The sequence below is a fragment of the Rissa tridactyla genome, chromosome 5 (assembly GCF_028500815.1).
Source record: "Rissa tridactyla isolate bRisTri1 chromosome 5, bRisTri1.patW.cur.20221130, whole genome shotgun sequence".
In the NCBI taxonomy this organism is placed as follows: domain Eukaryota; kingdom Metazoa; phylum Chordata; class Aves; order Charadriiformes; family Laridae; genus Rissa; species Rissa tridactyla.
Window position 1 is genome coordinate 68,496,542 of NC_071470.1, and position 6,619 is coordinate 68,503,160.

The window sequence follows — 6,619 nt, forward strand, 5'->3', positions numbered from 1 at the left end:
ATATAATGTAGTTAATGCTTCTTGCAGGAAGGTCTCATATGGAAGTGCTAAAAGATACCTAAATCCTGCCAGAGCCGAGTTTCTTGCTTTAATGTCAGTATTTATTTGCTCCCTTGCTGACATTAGGAGGCTTCATGACATTTCTGAGAAGGAAAGATTTCCTTATTTTACCTCTACTTACTCAGCTATCCGTGACTCAGATCCATCTTCAGCATCAGAAACAGATGTTTTTCTGCCATTCCCAAAAACCTAACTTCTCTGTGGATAAGAACCAGACATCCTGTTCTTGTAAGGACAGCACAAGGTGCCCTTTTACATCCTCCACACGTACGAGGAGAAACCTCTCCTCCTGAAGGAAATGGTACGTAACCACTAAGACTATATAGTCCATGAAGCTCTGATCCTCAGTTGATGCATTTCACTAATTCCCAGCAGCCTGAATTTAGTTCAGTAAGTCCCTAAAAAAAATAAATAAATGTCATCAGTGTTTGCACTGAAGAGTTCCATAAACGAAAAGGAAGGACTTGATGTCAAGCCATATTTATCTCTCCAGATTTCAAATAAATTAAAACATTGCACTATATTCAGCTTTCTGGTGTCAGATCTAATTACAGAGTTACTTTCTTCACATCACAATAAAAATGATAATTGTTTCAATTCGAGGAATTGGGATGCTTAAAAAACAATTTTCTTAATAGCATTACACATTTAAATAAATCAAAACTGTTAATTTAATTCAGGCAGCAACAATATAAAAAACTTATCCTTGTGGCACTCTTTCAGAAAAAAGTTTTGCAGTTGGATGTGTGATTTGATTTATCTTTTCGTATCTACTTTCATTATCTCTTACTTCTTAATATGTATGTCTCCTGCTATAAATGTGCTAATCAGGCATATGTAAGATATCTGGATGTTAAGATGATTTCATAAGAATCTATAGAGATAGTAAAGGTAAATGATAGATTAGAATATAATTTTTCTCCTGGTAGATAATTGTCTCATTAGTCCATCTATACTATTTCTGTATACATTGATTGCAGTCCGAATGATCACCAGTAAAACTCTCACCTTCTCTAAATAAAGTAGTTTTCAGTTTATATGTATGTTTTGTCATCTGGTAGTTCGTTTTTAATAGAATTAGGAAGTGGTCCCAAATTAAACTATCTATGTCTGTCTATCTAAACTGTAACCGTAAATCATTATCTGAAATAATGACTATAATTTTAAGGTCAAAAGCTGTATCCTTGCTATAATTTATCATGTCAATGATTATAGATTACAAATTAATGGACAAATTGAAGTAGAAATTGAGAGAACAGAAGGAAGTGTTAAAAATACTTCAGTAAGTGATACTCTGTATCAGTAAAATGGAAGAAAACCTGATTTAAAGACTATTATTTGCATTAATACAAGACTAAAAATCTGTTCCACAATCTGCAAATAGTGGTGTTATGGTAAAATGAACACTTGGAATATATCTATGTTAAAGAAACTGCTTTTTTGGTAAGTTGAAAGTTATGCTTCTTAGTTAATTTTCCTTCAACACCATTTCGTCTGCCATCCCCATCTCTCTTCTTTCCAAGTGCCACGTGCTGAAAGTGAAGCAAACGCTCAGCTCTGGGGAAGAGCCCCCTTCATTACCCAGTCTGGCTGGTGCGAAGACAAGGGAGGGTTTAGTTTGGTATTTCTAATTGCCAATACGTTAAAAAGCTATTTATCATTATTTCAGTAACACTGTTGCCTGAAACAATTTAAAAAAAAATAAAAATAAAAAAACAATTGTCAAGTATAGTTGTAATCTGCATTTTACACAAATGCTGTTGAAGCATGCATATGTATCATACACAGACTGGAGTTACCAGTATATAAATATATAGGTGAAGATAAAAATGCAAGGAGAGAAATATTCAGAATATGTGTGTGGTACCCTAAGCAAAATATCTACCACCAATGCATTAAAATTATTTTCTAGCAGTGGCTTTTTGACAGAAGCAAGTCTTGTTTTGACACTAAGATATATTTTTAATGTAATACAGAACTGTAGGGCCTATCCTAACCAGCTTGAAATAAACTCATTTGTAGGGAGAAATATATTCAGCAGCCTAGATGTCTTACAGTTGTTCACCCAGCCTCAGGCTTACTGGGGTATGCAAACTAACAATGTAAATAAATATTTTCTTGATGTCAATAAACGCTTTACAGCTGAATTGAGTGGGTTCAGACAAAACCTAGTATCTCTTCAGACAATGGCTAGCAGGATACACGTGTGAGGAGCATACCTGTAAGGCATCCTTCAAAACCAATGGCTCAGGGACTTGAAGGAGAAGTAGTGCTGTCCTCAATAAAATTCTCTTCCATGCATTTTTTTCCACTCAGTCTTTAAGTTCTTGTAAACATACAGTATTTCCAAGGCTATGCATCCACAGCGTTATAGAAAGAAGTTCCATATTGTAACTGTTGTGTGAAAAATCATCTGCTTTTGTTTCTTTTAAATAGATGACCTACTATGCTTGTGCGATGCTCTCAGAACTGCTACCTTCATTTTTTTCCTTGGGAGGCTGTGACAGGGGAACAGAGCCCCTTTCCCAGTATCTCATACTGGGGGGTGGTGGTAGGCTGCAAGTTAGGAGGTGTATGCATTACTGCCGCTGGCTCCCAATGTATGGATATACCGATGGAAAGCCTGCCTAGTTGTCCAGTGTTTGCTGCTCCATGCTCTGATCCTCTCTTTGAGAGCTCAGGCATAGAAAATATGCTGTGATAATTTTTAACAGAGCACTTAATGTGGACTTATGCGTCTGTGATACAGTCAGTAGTCACGGGGACAGCATTTTAAAAAGACTACTGTTTTGCTATTTTGCATTTCTTACGCCATCTCTTTTCCATTATGCCATGTTCCGGATGAGTGTTGTGGTACTGTAGAAACCAGGGCAACAAATGCTGAATGTTTAAAGAGATGCTTTGCGTGATGGAGACTGGCACCAAAAGGAAGCCTGATGGAACGGGTTCAGTGGCAGTGGTTCCAAGCCTCCTGGTGTCTTACGTGACAGTATGGGTTGAATCTCTTTAGCTGCTATGTCTCAAATGAATAGTGATATGAAAGATTAAAAAAATACTAGAGGAGGGAAGAGTTTGTTTTGTGTAACGTTAGTAATTTAAAAAATACCTATTCTAGCATTACTAATTTAATATTGCTTTCTAGGGCAGCAGGGTCAGATGATACTGGAAGAAAGGCCATGACTTTAGCACATGTGAAAATCAGAGGCTTGGAAAGAACAGTTGTGCAAGAGAATTTAGACGGGTTTGGGCTACAGACTTTCTTTAGAGATTGAAACGGGCTAGAATGCAATCACAGATTATGTATTTCAAAAATATTAAAAAGGAACGTAATTGTTTTAAATTTTGCATTATGACTGTTATAACATATAAAAATCCCTTTACAGCAGCGACAATTTATTTAAGGATGGAAATCTGGTTACTAGTGCCCGTCCTGTGTAAGGCTTCCTCATGACCTGATTTTGATCTTACATTTACTTCTGCGTTAGTTCAGAAAGATTAATTCTAAGTAAAACTCGATTCAGGGGAAAGACTCACGCAGTAGTGAAAAAGAACTCACTTTAAAATACTTTGATATACTGTAGGACTATTTTGCAACTAGGTACTGCCCAGGGAGTGCACAGGTAGGAACTGGGTACACTTCTGTCTGGTTGACTTCAGTGCCTGAGTTGAAATGCCAAGACGGGAGTTGGCCTCGTTGTTGATAGTCTCCATCTTGAAGTGTACATTGTGTATAATTGTTGGAAGGATTTTTGAGTTTGACTCTTTTAGCAGAGGTAGTAAACGTGCACACATTGGCTCAGACTGTAAAAAAAAAAAAAAAAGTGAGAATAGCAATTTGAAAAAGAGACTAGTTTCAAGTGTGTCGGTCGTACTTAAAAGACAAGATGTTTGGGAAGATGAGAGACAAAGAGGATGCGTTTCTGTATGAAATGTCTTTGGCACGTCAGACTACAGTAGAGGAAACAAGGCTGTGCTAATGGATGTGCCTCTGCCCAGCACGTGTGTGAACTTGGAACAAGTTCTGCAGGAGGGGGGAAAAAAAGGTACTTGAATGTTTAATGCAGAAGTGTTTGAAGGAAGAGAAGACGGTGGAACAATTTTACCTGGTTATTTCAGTTGAAATCCGTAACTTGGAAAGTTTATTATAGTTCATAACAGTTCAGTCCATTGTAATACTTTTCTAGCTTACTTCACTCCTACATGCAACCCTTCTTTTGTTTACTGAGGAACACAAAGAGTTTTTCTTGCTCTTTTATGTCCTTCTGATTTGAAATTCCATTGAAACTGTTAATTTTCTTTGCCTTTCTTATTTGGTTTCTTCTGATGTTAACCACTTTGTTCAGTTATCAATTTAATTAATATATTTTCTAATTAACAGTGGCAGAACCTTAAATACTACATATTTCTAAAGTATTTAGAAACTTTCAGCATAATTCTCAGTCTTACTGTAGTGTAGTAAACTTAAAACACCTTTTCAATTATGTAAATATTGTTCAAAATGCAAGCAGGCTGCCCTTTGTATATCTTATGAGAGAAATAGCATGCATGAGAAGAACAAACATTGTAATCCAAAAAGTTTTTGGTTTGGTTTTTTTTTTCTGAGATGGATTTAACATTTTCAGTTTTCAAATAACACTTTCTGGAATGCTTATCTTGATAGAAATTAAGCTGATTGATTTCTGCCTTCTAAAATGGATAAATTTTATAAGGGTGACCTTTGTGAGGAAATATTAAATTTTATTTTTATTTCACGAGTAGATGAATGTTGAGTTGCCTATGGAAAAAAATTCCAGCAACCATCTATTTCTGTGGCATTTGTCAAATCTACATTATCATCTTTCCAAATGAAAACAAGTCACATGTCTAAAAGCCGGGGGTTTGTTCTCATTTAGTTAGCTGTCATATAATATCCCAGGTAAGTTTGAACTGTTGAATTTCAGTGGAAACCTGTAGACTTGATGGTGATTAAGGAAATAAGCTGAATTTTCCAGAGTAGGCCTTGATTCTGTTTTGTCCAAAAACCTGGCAGGGATGCGATACAAAATGAAGTAACGACTGGCAATACCAAAACCCATTAGCTCAAAACTGGGAGTTTCTATGAATGAATGAGATGTGACTTGTGCTTTTCAGTGAGTGTAAAGGGGTGTACTTCCAACTCATTACTCTTTGATTTAATTCTGTGTTAAAGCTAACCTAAGAGTCGCAGGGAGGGAGGAGACAGTAGCTTTTCTAATGGTGCTTTTTTGAGGCTACTTTAAGACATCTGAAGTGTTGCTTTATAATCATGTACAGAAAGGAGCTAGTTGATGTGGAATTTTTTCTCTTCTGGGATTCTCCTATAACCTAAGAAACTGGCACCTAACTGCTCAAACTAACCTGGCATCATCCTTACGTGAGTAAGAATAAGCTACTGTGGAAAAAAATGGTAAAAAGACTGTAATTTTGGGGCTAAATGATACTGTAAATCCAACACGTCCCATCTGTCAGTCCTTTTCCTACAAGTATATGTGTTACCCTTGGAGTCCTGTCTTAATTCCAGTTTAAGTAATTACAGTTAGTCCTTCTAGAGTCTATCTACAGTCTTAATAAATAATGAATTTTTCATTTCTTGTCCTAAATATTGATGCCTCTACTTTATGTGCTGTAGACTCATTGTTTCTTGAAATGATTTCTTTGTGTAGTTGTTCCATCCATGTGTGAATATGCATATGATCTCACTGTGTCATCAATATATTTCACATAAAAATTGATCACACAGAAATACCTATGAAATTAACTAGATAACTTACGAAATAACTATTCAGGTGGAAAGCAAGTACACAAATAACAAGCAAAAAGCCCACTGGAAAAAAAAACTTGATTAATCTGTTCTGGTGCTGAAAATACATTTTCATACAATGATTAGAAGAAAGCCATTTCAGGTTCTTTTGAAACATTACACTAAAGATCAGTTTTAACCACATTTGTCTTGAATTAATTACGTCAGAGGTGTGATTCTTGAAGTTCAGCAGTACTAAGATCCTTATTCTTTTCCTTGTCTTTCGTGCGGTATTTGAGTCAATTTGTAACTAAATCCAGTTTTGTACTTGAGTCACACAATTGTTTCATGAACCTGTGAAACTGTGAGGTGGAATTATTATTGTTTATTTCATTCAATTTTATTTATCCCAAAGCAAGCCTTTTTTGTGAGCTGCATACGTTTGTTCATTTTTCTGTAGCAGCTGATGTAGCATCTCTACAAGATGGGTGTACCTTTCAGAGGCGGCAATAATGTACACAGAATCCAAGTCCTACTCAATTGCAGAGGTTAAGAAAAACTGAAAACACAATTACAGAAAAGAGAATCTTAGTGGGTTTTTTTTTCTTCTCCCAAATATGCTGAAAATAACACATTTGGTTTTTCTTCTAGTCATTTAACAAATTCATGTATATATATATAAAAAGAAACTTCAGACTGACATTTTTATTTATGATTTGAACTTGTCATAAGAAGGTCTATAATCATCTTGCTCATGACTTTGAACTCATGAGAATGGAAGTTCCTGATAAGCTGTAGATT